The sequence below is a fragment of the Lepidochelys kempii genome, chromosome 13, assembly GCF_965140265.1.
Source record: "Lepidochelys kempii isolate rLepKem1 chromosome 13, rLepKem1.hap2, whole genome shotgun sequence".
Lineage (NCBI taxonomy): Eukaryota > Metazoa > Chordata > Testudines > Cheloniidae > Lepidochelys > Lepidochelys kempii.
In genome coordinates, this window is record NC_133268.1 from 12,256,026 (window position 1) to 12,271,985 (window position 15,960).

Consider the following 15,960-nt stretch of genomic DNA (forward strand, 5'->3'; position numbering starts at 1 on the left):
CCAAAGTCTTGGTAGTTGATGTGCTAGGCAGCATAGCGCCAATCACAATCTCTTGTCCTAGCGTAGCTAAGGCCTAACAGGTTTTTGTCTACACTCCTATTGGGAGCATGCCTCCCAGCTTGGTTAGCCAGACATGAGCTAGCTCCGCTCCAGCTAGCAGTGTTGATGGGTCATAGTTGGGGTCATAGTGGACCACAAGCTAAATATTTTTGTAACACTGTTGCAAAAAAAGCGAACATTCTGGGATGTATTAGCAGGAGTGTTTTAAGCAAGACACGAGAAGTAATTCTTCTGTTCTACTCTGCGCTGATTAGGCCTCAACTGGCCTAATTTGGGCACCACATTTCAGGAAAGATGTGGATAAATTGGAGAAAGTCCAGAGAAGCGCAACAAAAATTATTAAAAGTCTTGAAACCATGACCTGTGAGGGAAGATTGAAAAAATTGGGTTTGTTTAGTTTGGAAAAGAGAAGACTAAGAGGCGACATAACAGTTTTCAAGTACATAAAAGGTTGTTACAAGAAAGAGGGAGAAATATTGATCTTAACTCTGATGATAGGACAAGAAGCAATGGACTTAAATTGCAGCAAGGGAGGTTTAGGTTGGACATTAGGAAAAACTTCCTGTCAGGGTGGTTAAGCACTGGAATAAATTGCCTAGGGAGGTTGTGGAATCTCCATCATTGGAGATTTTTAAGAGCAGGTTGGACAAACACCTGTCAGGGGTGGTCTAGATAATATTTAGTTCTGCTCTGAGTGCCAGGGACTAGACTAGATGACCTCTCAAGGTCCTTTATAGTCCTATGATTCTATGTTGCAGCATGGGCTATCAACCCGAGTACAGACCCAGGGGTTCAGGTGGGCTTGTACTCAGATGGCTACCCTGTGATGCCACTGGTGCTGCAACATCTGCACTGCTGTTTTTAGCATGCTAGCTCAAGCAGAGCTAGTGTGTATTTGGCTACCTGGGCTGGGAGGCATGCCCTCTGTTGCAAACTCATTAAGATGTGCCAAGCCCAGCTCCTGTGAGCACTTGTTAGACCACAGAAGTACTCTGCTTGCAGCCTATTTAGAGCAGGAATTGCAAAGGATCCCCTCAGTTCACACTGCAATGGCAGGTCATACAAAATGCTTCCACAGCAAGCCAGGCTCCTCTCACCAAAGCTCTCAGCCTGCCAAGGTCCATATATTGGATGCAATAGATAATAAAGACCTTCGAAGAGGAGCACAAAAATTATACATACATGAAACTTAAATTATACATACATGCTGCAGGATTCAGTGCAGTGTAAACAGCTTTTCATCTAAGTTCCATGATTGCTTATTTTTAATGATGTAAATAATTTCATCAATAAAAAGTAAGAGGACATGAAATTTGTGCGGAATGTAGGTAACTGAGAGACTGACAGGAGTGACATCCCTAGATAGGAAGGGCACGTGTAAGGCACGCTTCTCAAACTCTGATATCCCATGAGCATGCTTTACACCGGTTTCCCAGAATGGTATGGGATAGGGATGAGAACTGGAGTCTTCATCAGAATGGCTATTTCTGTTCTTGATCCCAAGATGGTCTGCAGGAAGTTTCTCATTTGTGCCAAGACCAGAGACACATTTTATTATACCTACTAAACATATATTGTACTTTATGCCTGTAAACATTCCTCCTCTGGTCTTTTATCTACGCTTAGGTGTTTTTACCTCTGAGCACTTAGGTAAGTCTTGAATTGGGTTTGTAGGCAGGTTTCCATGTATATTTACTCACCAACTGTATTTATAACCACACCTTCTGGTGTAAACCACTTAATAAAAATAACAAACTATAAAAAGTGTTTTTAAATCGGTGGCGGGGGGGGTGGGTGGGAGACGACAGTTATGTGCCCAAAATTAATACCTAGAAGAGAAATCACAGAGCTCAAACTCATTTGAGCATTCCTGCCATAGAGACTGAATTGCAATGCATACCTAGGACACCTGGGTGGGGTCAAAATGTACAAATGAATTGCGGCTTCTTATATGAAGAAGCCATGCCACCTGGGCTCTTCCCACACCCACAGCTGTCACTACAGAGAATCTGCGTAACTAGGAGCTTTGTGATTTGCTGTTTATTGAACCCAGCACGTCCTGAGAGTACCACAAAATAGCAGAGAATGCCATTTGTACTATTCCCACCCACTTAGTTCAGGTCCCCCAGCGTTCACCAGGCATCAGAATCTTATCCATGCCAGGAATTGAAGTCAGCTGGGTGGTAAATCCAGTTGTATGGTACCTTCAATTGCTAATGTTGGGTGGTGCTGTTTCAGAACCTCTTCTTGTCATGTCTGCCAGGAGAGGTGGATTGTGGATCAGGTTGGCACCATCACTGCTTCTTGCCAGCTTCTCATAGTCTGGGCTCAACTGCAGAGTGCTAGCTTGGTGTTTTCTCTCCCAGATACTCTTGCGTTGTGTGTGGGTGTCACAGATAATCTGCCCTGTTGGGCCTTGGTTGGAACTTTCCCAGGTGTGGCCAACAGATACCCGGTTTGCCAATGTGTCCTTGACCAAGATGGTGTGAGATGCTGAAAAGGGGAGGGTGGACCGTTCAGCGGTGCACTCTGGGCTGGGAGGCGGTGGGTTGACAAGATAGATGTAGACTTCGGCTCGCTGGACAAGTGGCAAGCTCTGGTGAAATTCAGTCCCAGGATGGTGCTCAGGACTCCTCTGATGATATGCCTGGGACAATGGGTGGTGGTAATCATTGTTGAGACAGGTTCTGGACTCTGGGGTGGGAGCCAGGGCAGAGTACACTACCCGCTTAGGGCCTGGGAAGATTGGGCTGGGTATGAAGTGTGCCTCACTGACTTGGGGGTGAATGTGCACAGCAGAGCACTCTGAATGGAGGCTGATGGGTCCCTCTGTGTTTGGAACAGCAGATTGATGCAGGGAACTCTGCCGTTGCGTAGCTTCTCCTGCACTGTCCGGGCCAAGCTCTTTATCCCCAGTGACCCTCTGTGGGTTGTGTATGTAAATGCCCCAGTCAACCAAGCTGCCTCTGGCCTTGGCAACCTGCTCTGGGGTGCTGATGTGAAAACGCACTGATGACACAGTGGATCCGGCCGGGCACACTGGTTGCGGACTGTCACTGTCTGAGTGACGGGAGCTGAACTGACTCTCCCAGTCATGGTAACGTTGACCTGGGTTAAGCCGGTTGTTCACCCGACGGTGTTGCTGCTGGTGCCCATACCAACTGGCTTTCTCATCATCAGTGTCTTGATGGGTTGGCCAGGAACCATGGTAACCCTTGCCCTTCCTATGACCCTGGGGACAGTGGCTTTTCGGCCCATTTAGGTTGTTCATGTTCACGGTTAGCCTCAGAGGATCCAGAGTGCAGTGGAAGCGCAAAATGGAGATATTCCTGTGGCCTTTGCTCAGAACCAGCTCCTTCCAACTGCTGGATTTCTTGCTGCAGGAAATGGCTGTTAGTGCCTTGATCCATCCGGAGGCTTCAGGGGAATGAAGAGGAAGAATAAAAAATGAAGAAATGAATTAACAGAAGTACAGTGTCCATGTGGTGGCTAACCTATTGTAGTAAGTTCATGGAATCTCTGGCCAGACAATGTCTGGTTCCTTTCTTCCCTCTTCCCCAACCTGCCTGCACAGTGACTGTGGAAGAGATGGAGGGGAAAGGTAAAGGACAGAAACAGAAAGAGAGAAAGGAAAGGAGAGTGAAAGAGACACAAACAGGCTACATCTACACTGAAGATTTTGTTCTCAAATTTCCCACTGCTGCTAATCCTGGTGCAGTTCTGCTGGTGGTAGTAATGGTGAGTATGAGGGCTAGCATAGACAGGGCTCCTGCAGACATCAGCATTTAGAGCACTGTGTCATCTAATAAGAACTGGCCCAAAACAGTTTAGAACAAACAAACCAAATTGAACATTTCCTCATCTTCCTCAATTTACCTTTGGTGATGAAATAGTGGAAGATTCTCTTCAGAAACTGACACAGGTAAATCCAGACCTGAAAGAAGGGAAGAAGGAGAGAAAACCAGTGGCCATTGTGGTTAGCAGCTTTTCTCTAGTACAGATGCTTTTGCCTCCCTGAATTCCTGTCCCTTTTCAAGTCAATGGGAGTTTCATCATTGACCTCAATAGGATCAGGATATGACCTCTGATCCTAGAGTGGAGCAGCAAATGGTTTTCCCATTCCATGAGAATTTTCAAGATTTTGAAGAATTTTCCCATTTTGAACAAGGACAAAAAGTCAATCTCAAAGTTTTTCACAAACCGAAAATCTGAAAAAAATTTGGTTCAGGTCAATCAAAAGTTTTAATTTTGGTTTTGGCTTTTTTTAAGCTATAATCTGACTTATATTTAGAAACAAAAATACAACTTTCCATTTCAAAAATGTCAATTCATTGTAATCAACCCTTTCCTACAAACAGCTTCAGTTCCAATGAATTGGCATTTTTGATGAAAAAACATTAGTTAAAAAATTCTTGACCTGGTTGTACCTGAACGGCAAGTGTAAGAGCCTTCAAAAAATTCAGTATCCACTGAGCAAACTTGTAATGTGATCGCACCTGAAATTGCAGGGCAAACTTGCTAGGAATTGCCCACCCATTCTTTTTGCAAAACAAAAAAAACAAACCCCCCACAATCTTCAAGATGCCTTGGCCCTAGTATCATATGGGGGATATTTAGGCAGTCATATCTGTATGAACCTTATTAACAGCAATAGAACAGAACTGTATTCAGAATAGGAATATATCTGTAATAGTGGATCAGACACCCACATCCTGCCATATCTATCCTGTATCCCACACCATTGCTTCACTTAATCTGATACTTCCCTCTCCCGCAACCTGCTATATTAAATCAGGCCACAGGTCCATTTGGTCTAGAATCCCAGTTCCTGACAGATCAGATCAGATCACTAGTCCAGCTAATGATCTGATATCTCTCCTCCCGGGTGACCAATGCTTCTAGAAGAAAGTATTAAAATCCCTAATGCAGCTAGCCAACTGTGGAATGCCATTCGGGGGGAGGAAATGCCCTTTAGCTCTCTGCTGCAGGAGATCAGCATAACAGCTAATTACCCTTCTCTCTCAGGGGCATAACTACAAATGTTATTAGCCATAAAGTTATCTAGCCTCCTTTTTCAAATACAACAAATGAACAGGGATCATTCACTGCAGAGGGGCAGCCAGCTGTGGGGTGGATTGTGGCAGCTGACCAGGGATAACCACTTTAGGATAGGAAATAAAGACTATATGCAATTGGAACTGAGAGAGGAGAGAATCACCAGTCACTGAGACTGGAATTTGAGCAAGACACCATGATTAAACTCTTGTCTTTTACATAAATTGCCAGATGATCTTAGATGATTATAAATGCTCAGAAGACCTTTTCTGTCTTTCCAGAAGATTCAATCAGCACAGCACCACCTAGTGCCATATCAGGGCAGTAGATTCGTTGTAACTTAGGGCAGAATGCCCATACTGAGTCACTCACCACGTTCCATGGAGCACAGCTCCCCCTAGCACCAAGCTATCACTATGGAATGGCAAAAATGCCCAGTGAATCACCCAGTGCAATACAGTGCCCCCTAACATCACACTGTGGCCGTGGCATCAATACTGACTCAGAGGAGAGAATGCCCCCTAATTAGTAACTCACACCTCTCCCTCCAACACAGCACTGCTTACCACTTTGTTTTTAAGTTATGAGATAAACACCCAGGGCAGGGGATGAACCCCTAAAAATATTTTTCTTACTTCCAGTAGATAAATAAAATGCTTGGACACAGGGGTCAGTACTGATTTAGGAGAGGAGCACCTAGCTAGGGCCCTGTGGTTAGTAATGACTCAAAGAAAAGTGTCATTGGCCTAATAGAAGAAGTAACCCTCCTCACCCACAACATTGCTTGCTTACCAGGAGAGCAATTTTGATGGCATTATCCAGTAAGGCAAGGAGCCCCAATAAGAGTAGGATGATAGCTAGAACATTCTGGTAGGACTCACTCATGGAGAGGCAGCTATTGGGAATCTTCTCTCCTAGCAGAGCCATAGTTAGAAAAGGAGTTGGCAGGGGTTAGTACACCATCTTTACTCTTGTCTTCCCAATGGTGCTGGTCATGGCAACAGCATCACCAAAGAAAGGTAGTGAGGTGGATAAGCTAGGCCAGACCATTGTGATGATGGACCTATGTCAGTCTTGAATGTGACTCAGACTGTCATATGGACCAAATATCTTAATAGCCTCTCAAGGACCCAAGGCCAACCAGGGCTTAGTAAAAGGCCCCAATGAAACAGATTTTCTTCAGCAATTCTCTCTATTGATCTCTTCCACCCCATCCCTCTATATAATCTTTTGTCTTTCTTATCTGCCGTCTCTCTTTTATTTCTTTTATAGTTCAAGACTTAGATAGACAGAGATGTACATTATATTATGAAGCACTGTGCATATATAACTCATGTATATCAAGTCCCTCTTTTGAATGAGCTAAACTGCTTTACCTGCCCCAAGAAAGATCTGTATTTGTAGGTCTGGTTCAGTTTTTGGGGTCTGAATTCTATCTTGACCTTCTGGAATTTATGTTGGAGTGAAAAGATAATGGTTTGGTTCAAGTTTTGGTAATAAAATTATGGGACCTTATGTGTACACAGAAAGTTGCCAGAAGTTTAAGGATTTGAAAATAAGTTTGGGATGGGGAGTTGAGGGGGTTATCTGGCATTTGAGGGTTCAGATTTAGGGCCAGATTCTCTACTAGTGTAATTCCACTGACTTCTCTGCAGGTGTAACTGGTGAATTTACCTCTCCAAGCCACATCTTATTTTACCCAAACTGCCTTGCTCTGCTCCCTAGTATCTTTCCTAGTATCTTACAGGAGGCTGTAAACTAACAGCCAAAGATTTAGATTTTGTAACCCAAACTTTTATAAAACACTGAAAATAATAAATGTTTCCACCTTAAAATAAAAAGCCAAAAACAAAATAAAATCAACCCCAACACAAACAAAAAACCAGTGGAAACAGTTATTTGAAGACAAGTTAACATTTTCTTCCAGTGCTAGAAATTCTACATCCATTGATTTACATTGTGTGAGCTGGGAAATATGAATAGGAAAAAATTGAATAAAGAAAGGCAGAAATAATTGTGACATAATTTTAGATTTTAAAAGCTCGCGTTTAATAATTATTACATAACAGGCAAATAAATACTTGTTTACACCCATTTTTTTTTATTATGTAGGCTTTTAAACTGAGCCCATAGCGATATCCAAGATGACAGAATATCATCTTTGCACATGCCAAATGTGAGAGAGGTTAGCATAGTGGAGTGTATCCCTCTGTCCTACCACAGAGCAAAACAGGAGCTGAAGAAGCATGCAGTCTCATTTCTAGATAAGCCCCATTTGAGCATAATCCAATCCAGGGCAATGCTATTGCTGTTCACTCCAGCAAAGGGGACCTTGGCAGCCATTACAATAATGGAAGCTGCTACTGCCCTTCCCCTGCCAAGATCAAAAAAATGAAGTGATGTTGGCCACACTTTAAGGTCAGTTGGTTGTTATGGTTTTGACGATCAGTTGCTAAATAGCTTCTTGGCATTAATGTGGGTCACCTTCCATATACGGATAAGCAAAGCAAAGGTTCTAAGCTCCTGGGGGATGGAGCCAAGGCACTTGGAAAACAGGATCAGTATAAAATAGCCACATTTAGAGTTAAGCATTGCAGCACATCATGCAAGTTATCTAATATATGGCTACAAGCGTTACAGGTTATAGTGCACCAAAGCAGCTTCACTGATAGAGTAGGCCCAGCTCCAGTAGGCAGTGGAGACCAATAATTAAAGCAGTAACACTCAGACCTCAGTGGTTCAGGAACCAAATTAGCAACCAGTGTTACCCAAGAGCCACAGTAGTGTGAATTCATAGTAAATAAAACAATAGTACTATTCTTATTTAAACAGTATGACTGGGGAAATATTTAGTTTTTATATATACATATTATTCTCACAGCAAAGAAGTTAATAACTTAGTGCAAGTTGATAACTGAATTGGTAATAAAATAATAAAAGCATCCTGATTGGTTACTAACTTTAAGATAATGTGCTGCAAGAGCCATATGAGACACATTAAAGAGCTATTCATGGCTCCCGAGCCTCAGTCTGAGTATCACTGAATTAGAGCATAAAACTGGAATACAAGATTCCAAAGTTCTACTTCCAGCTTTGTCACTGACTCCCAGCACCTTCAAGCAAGCCACTATTTCTGTGCTTCAGTTTACCCAGCTGTAAATTGGAGATAATGCTATCTACCTAAGGTAAATTACCAGGGGGTTTGGACTTGCTTATAAAGCACTATGAGTGCAAAGTATGCTAAATATGATCATATTCAAAATAAGCCTGGAATATTTCCTAGGTGATGGCCTTAGTAATTCCAAATGTTTACTCTGTATTGGTTGTACAAACAGATTTCTTTAAAACAGAAAAGAGATGCAATATTCATCAGTGTCAGCTTTCTACTGACTAATTACTCAGTGTATACATTCAGCTAGAAGAGACACTTCAATAATTTAGTAGGAGTGGGCCAGGTAACCTAGGAGCTTTTGTCTGGTTGACAGTCTCTTAAATCAGGTGAAACCTAATCTCTGGTTTGTGTATGCAAGGAAGTGCTTTGGTGTAGCTCCTGTATCAAACACCACTGAAGAACAGATAAAAGATATCGCTAGAGTTACCTCTAAATAGGGAGAGATTACAGCTGCTTTGTATACATATGAGTAAAGGTCCACGATTCTGCTAGTTATAGTGATAGGAAAATGCTGAAGGTTGCCTGCAGAGGAAGAAATAATCGGGTTGGGGGGATTTTTTGAGTTTCTCTTTTTACATCTTTATGATGCAAAAGCCTGGCAAGGGTGTGTGTTTGGGTTTTGTTTTACACCTTGGAAATTCCTTCTTAAATTCTGCCTTTTTTTTTTTTTGCATTAGATTTTTAATTGGAAGAGAGTGATTGAGAGAGGAAATGGTAGGACAGTGACATCAGAGATGCCATATAAGTGAAACATGATAATAAAGAGTGGTTTCATGAACAATATTTTAAATTCGTATTTAACACAACCAGTTGAGAAACACTTGGGAGAAAACCAGCTTTGTTCAAAATTCAAACACCCTTCACTTTTAATTGAACATCAGTTTTCTGGTAGGGTTAGAAGATGCTCTCATCTAGTCCAGTGTTTGTCAAACTCCTTAAAGGCAAGGGATCATTTTCCCCCTCCAAGCTTTGTGAGCCCTTTGTTATCTGCTAATTAATTACAGTCACAGTTTTGCTCTTCTGGATATAGGGATTCAGGCTCTAATGCCTTTTTTGAGCAGCCATGAAGTAGCCCAAGTAAGCTCATTCCACTCCAAGATACTGACTAATTTGCAACAGGGGAAAATAAATCTTTTGTACAGAAAATAGAAGGCATCCTCCCCTGGGCATTTAAAACAAATATACCTTCTCCTCTGGTGTAACCTAGTGCACTCCAAAAGCATAAAAATTCAGTTACACTCCAGAAATGTATTCAAGATCAAGAGCTAAAAGCCAACCCTGACAGGGATGGTTTAACAGTAGCTGGAGACAGATATAGAACCCAAAAGCAGGAAAGTCACATACAAAGCCCAACTGGGGGAATATATATAGGAAGTGCCCCAGACCCAATCTTGAGAATCCTTTTTATGAGGATTGTTCCTTATTGCATATTCTCCAGTGCTTTGTCCTGGCCAATTTTATGATGCAAGTGACCTTCCAGAGGCTATTCACTATCACATCCCCCTGAATAACCCTTTCCCCCCCGATATTAAGTCCAAATATACCAAGTTTGGCCTGGGTTTTAAAAAAGCATGGGTTATCAATGTACTCTCAAAGCGCTATTTAGAGTGAAGAATCCCACAACATTTTAAGGAACTATATCCACGCGATCCTAATTTCTGGGGTAAAACACTACTTAAAAGCCTGGGACAGGCAATAAATACTGTAGCCAATTAAAACAGCAGCAAGAATATAGTTACTCAAATTGAAATCTGGGCAAGACTGCAGGACCAATGCCCCCATTCTCTTCTTGCCTCCAGATCTTGAATGACCAAAAACATAAGCTTTATGTTTCATTTGAAAGGAAAGCACCCTGTCCCGTCACACTGTGCTGCAGAACTGATTCTGTTTGGACTGAAAAGGATGACTTATCACTTGGTGATTCACATTCACCACTTGCTGCAGGAGTCTGGTTTAAGAACATTTTCAAGACCATCAACCAGGCCCACAAGTTATCTTACAAACCTAGCAAAGCCGACTTTTCCTTCTCCTGCTTAAATGTGTTAGTTCCCAGCCTAAAGTGGTATAGCAGCAGACTGTAATTAGTTGTTTATGAATTAATATCTGCTTTTATGGAATGTAGCATATAAGTTTGCAAAGACCAAGAATGATCTTTGTACAATAGCTACTAAGAGTTGTCAAACTTTTAGTGTTCATATATAGTACTTAAAAGCATATTGGCTTGGTTGCTTCAGCTCCTCACACACAATAAAAATCTTGAAGGCCTCAAATGCAGTTTTGGGTGCTCCATATTGGATAGAGTTGATCAGACAAAAAACCCTATTAAATATTTAAGTGATTACTTTATCTGAGAGAGAAAAAACTGGACTCTTCAAAGACCTCAGCTTCATCCACTTCTGCATTCGAAATACAGCAGATACATATTTACATTTTTAATTTCCTACAGAAGCTTTAAGGTACAGTGAGGGTTTCTATATGACAGTCATCCATTACTCTATTTAAAGATTTCCTGGAAGACACCAACAATGGTGCCATCTTCTGGTATAAACAGAGATTTACAACAGCAAGTTTAAATTGAAGGAACTCTTCAGTTGAAGAGCAGAGCATTTATTCAACATAACCAGTCAGCCAGCATGCAGAATTAGCAAAATATGTGCTCATATCCATTGGGTAAATACTTTATGATGCAGCATTAACAATGGGGGTTCCCAAATGGATAGAAAGATTAGCTAGCTTCCTGGTTAAACACATTGCACAATGAAGTTCCACCAAAACAGTTCACTCCTTTAAAATAAAAAAAGAAAGGATTTGTAATTCGTATGTTTTGAGAAGGTATATCTTATGATGCAAGTGAAATTTCATCCACGGCTTAAGTAAACAAAGCAATTGGTTCCCTCATCCTCAGCCATCACAAGCACCTTCCATCCCAACAGTTATGTATCCAAAGGAAGTATCAAATATGTTGCGTTTGAGTAATCTGGAAGTAGGACTAATACAACAGACAAGTAGAATATATAAATTGCCTTAGAAGACAGAACAAGCAGATTTGTTATCTTCATCTGGTTACATCTTTTCAGTCCATGAATTCAAAATAACACAATCTAAGACCTGGCTTCAGGAGAGCACATGATTAACTTTAAAAACATACGCTTAAGTCTCATCAACTTCAGTGAGACTAATGCACATGCTTAAGTGCTCTTCCTGAACTGAAATGGTTTCCTGAATCAGAGCCTCAAGTACTACGTTTGTGATACAAAAAATCAGTGCAAAACAATCATTTTTACTAGGAATGTAATATAAATCCAGGTCAAGATTAGTGTCAATCCTAGCACATTTAGAAAAAAAGATTAGACAGAAAAACAGAGTATCACCTTAATGATAATCACACAATTAACCATATAATTAACAAGGTATGTTTGTTATAATTTGGAAGATATTTTTACTAGTTAATTTAAGGTATTTTATGCTTCTTTTCAGAACAAACAACCTAAAATACTACATTTGATAATTAGTTATCATTTAGATGCAGTTCAAAAGGGCATGCCATATCCCAATTTAGGATCATTAGTACAATGATAATCTCTTTCACAAAGCACCAGATCTCTGGGGTGCAAATTCTAAAATACTTACTGTTTAGCCAACTCTCCAAAACTGATAGTAAGGCTATAGAATACCTTAACCTTTTTTCAATATGATAGTGTAGTCAAATACAATTATGAAATTTGCAAATTTCATGTTTACACCTTATAATAGAAAAAGCTGGGGAAACGGGTGATTGGAGATGGACTTTGTAGCCATTTACATCTACAGCTCTACTTCACATCCAGCCAAAGTCAGTAGCAAAAAAAAATAAAATAAAATAAAGAACTTCTCTATCCCCCTAATCTATTTTCCCTAAGATTTCGTACCGTTAGCACTCATTCAGCTCTACCGACAATACCAATACTGGGACAACAAAATACATGAGGTGCAAATGGCTGTGGTCATTTTAAGCACCATACAGCATAGACCTTTTGAGCAGGGTTTGACAAAGAGCCTTAAAAAAAAGCCAGTGACTGCCTGGGACATTGTCTGCACTCGGTTTCTTCCCATCACTGCCACTCCTGGATCTGAACCAATGCTGGCGATGGGGTGAAATTTCAGCAAGAGAGTGTCTTATAGTGATAACTTTTTAAAAGAACACTCAGCATAAGAAATGGCAGGTTTGGGACCCAAGATCGCTCAGTCCTAGTGATTTTTCCTTGTCAGGCAACTCTATGCAAAGTAGAGCTAGTCAGTTTTGTTGTCAAAACAGTAACAAATTTTGAAGATTTTTTTTTCCTTGTTAGAAGTGTTTGGTTCTCAGTGAAATTTTCCTTTTTTGATTGAAAGACCAGAAATTCTCATAAGAAATTTAATTAGCATTTTCAGATCAGCTCTAATGCAAAAAGTTTAGAGACACTATTTCAGTTACTGTTCCTGGTAGTGAGTCGTCATGTAGTACAATCATAAATCCAAATGAGAGTCAGATAAATATATCAGTCTGGTTGCATCAGGTCTGCATGTTTGTTACCATTAACTTTGCCTCTGTATGACATACAGGAATATTTCTTCTGTTTTCCCACTCTAAGTCCTGCCATTCTAATCCCATGATTGCATAGGGGCATGCTGTATAACAAGACTATAAAAGCAAGATTCGACCCAATAATTACACAGGAGTGTCAATACTTGAAGTCTAATCTTTAAGGATGGCTCATGATGTCCTTTAAATATCAAGACTATTACAAGTGGATTGGGTACATGCCATCCCCCACCAAAATCAAACTTTGTAAGATTTTTTTTTAAAAAAATACTTTTGGCACACAACTGCACATGAAAAATACATGGACTAATTTGAACACAGATGCTATGATTTCACATATAAATATGCAACTTCTCAACTTCCATGTGCTTAATTACCGGATTTGTGTGCACAAACATGGCCATTGCATATGGTAATTAGACACAAATAAACACACCATTAAAACAGTAAGCAAATCTGGTCATGTTCTTATGCCAACTGTTTTAGTTTTCTAAACCTACTTTATTAATTTACATCCTTAAATAGCAAAAGTTCAATTCCCTAGCCTAGGTAGTTGGTCCGGTCGCTTTTGTAAAGGTTTCTCTCCACACACTCTCATCACTTCCTTTGCTTGCTGATTAACAGGGTTGTTGTATGTTCCTAGATATATTTCTTCTGTTCTACTTAGAATTTGAGCAATATAAACAGACAATATAGTCATATAAAAGTGAACTCAGAAATTTAAACTAGGTATTGATCTATTTAACTTTAGATACAGCCCACTTCCCTCATATATATTGGCCAGAAATAAATACCATAGTATGCTGTGAATGGGTAAGTTTCCATATGTAATGTTGAGTTGTATGTGAATAAGGTCTTCCTACATGTGTGAACTTGCATAGAGTACGGATCTAGCTGTGTGTATTTTAGATGACGACCCCACAGCACCTCAAGCTGTGGTAACATATTGCCAAGGCATTTTTCTAACCTTGGTAGTTTGGATCCTGACTTTGTCCTCATAGTTAGATATATCCAATATACCGAAGTGCATAGGAAAGCAATTGACAATATTTCTTCCTAAAACTTAACCCGAACAACTGTAAGTGTGATGGCTAAATATTTTTGAACCTTTGCTGATGGGCAGAAGACATGAATTCCTACAGGAATCAGTTTTCGACACGTTAACATGCAGCTAAACTGCCAAGCAAAGGGAGTATCACTGTTGGTTCCACACACCATAATGAAAATATAACTCGGCCAAATTCACCACTCACATAAGCAGTCACAATTCCTTTTAAGCTAGTGGAGTTGCACCTGCTTCGCCAGTGACAAATTAATTTCTTTTCTATATTTACTAAAATGTGGCTATTTGAACAAGGAATCAGATTTTTAAACTCTTAACAAAAGACAGTACATTCAGCTTCTCCCTTTTCCCCTGCACAATGGTACCAGCGGAAGTTGCACACACAGGTCAGAATAAAATATTTTGTCATCAATTATTACACTTAACCTTCATCCACATTCGTGGAGTAATGTTGCATCCCAGAAGCACATGTTGCGATAACTCATAAAGTGTCCCTCCAACTATGCTGTTTTAGGACATTGTCACCTACGCACATGTACACAACTGAGCAAAAAAACAAAAACAAAAACATTTTTTCTATATTAAAAATGTGGGGTACAAATGTACTCCAAACGTCTTGCACTGTTATCCTGTCTTTTTAGTAGTTTTATGTACATGTTTGCTTCAAGTGAGTATCTTGCAGCATAATAATTAACATTTGCTAACAGTGGTACTGCATATAGTTACCCTAAAGCAGAAGGCACTCCAGGGAGGTTTGTCCTTTCAAATTCAGGCTTGTTGGGTATCCCCAAGACAAAGCAGAATGATGCTGGCTCTCTTTGCCTAACATTCTTGCGGGGAGTTTTTATCTAGGTATCGTGGCCCTCCAAATACTGCAGACTCAGGAGATTCTTGAGGGGACTTGTGTGTGTTGCGCAATTCAAGATGGCAAATGAAAAGCACAATATTCTGACCATATAAAAATGATTTGCAACTCTGAATGCAAGTTGTCATGAGATGACAACATATTAGGTGATAGTGCCTTTGTGCGAGATTATGTTGACAGTTGCTCTGAGAAGGAAGACCATGTTTCCGTTGATTGTTCATCAAGTTAGTCTTCAGCCAATTAGGATCATGTGTTCAGTCCTGGTACAAGATCGGATGAAATGTAGTGTGGGATACCTTCTTCACAAGTATTCAGCTTACTGAAGATCTACTTAACAAAAATTTGACCTATGCTGGAACAATCCGATGAAACAAGATAGATATACACAATGAGATGTATCCACATAGCAACAGAGAAACGTTGTCATCAGTGTTCGGGTTTGCTGGGCTACTCACCCTGGTTTCTGATGCTCCAAAGAAGGGCAAGTCAGTAATAATGTATCAAGACAAGGCTGTTGGAGGAGACAAAAAGAAACCCCATCTAATTCTCCACTACAATGACACTAAAAGTGGTGTTGATAATGTGAATCACCTTGCAAGAATGTACTCCTCAGGTGCAAGATAAAGAAAAGAACCATTGGCCACCTATTTAACATGCTTGATATTGCAAGTTTCATCATTTGGGTCTGCAACAGTCCTGCTAGGCACCATGCTTACCCAAGACAAAGGTGCTTGTTCTTGTCAATCTAGGAGAACAACAACTTGTAGATACAAAGAGAAGAATCCTTGATACCTGTCATCTCACCATGCCCATCAAAGCAGCACTCTCGTCCTTGCGTCCCACAAAAAAAAACAGCCACCACGGGAGCACCTAGAAAACTTGACAGTGGACACTGCCACATTTGTCCAAGGTCAGCCGACTAGAAGAGCCATAAGCAATGAGGGGAATGAATTTATATGTGCTGACCACTCCACATCGATGCTGATGTGTGAAAACTGCATATAGGCTTACACTGAATAAGACTCCTATTAGTTCTTTCAATTTGATAGCTAATTTTTTTTTTTCCTAAAACATTGAAGAGTTGTTGTTAGTTTCTGAATGCATTTGGGGGACAAAAGTCCTCCACAACACAGTTAATGTAACTTTTTTCTCAACATTGGATTAAGTTGACCTTTAGCCTGCTC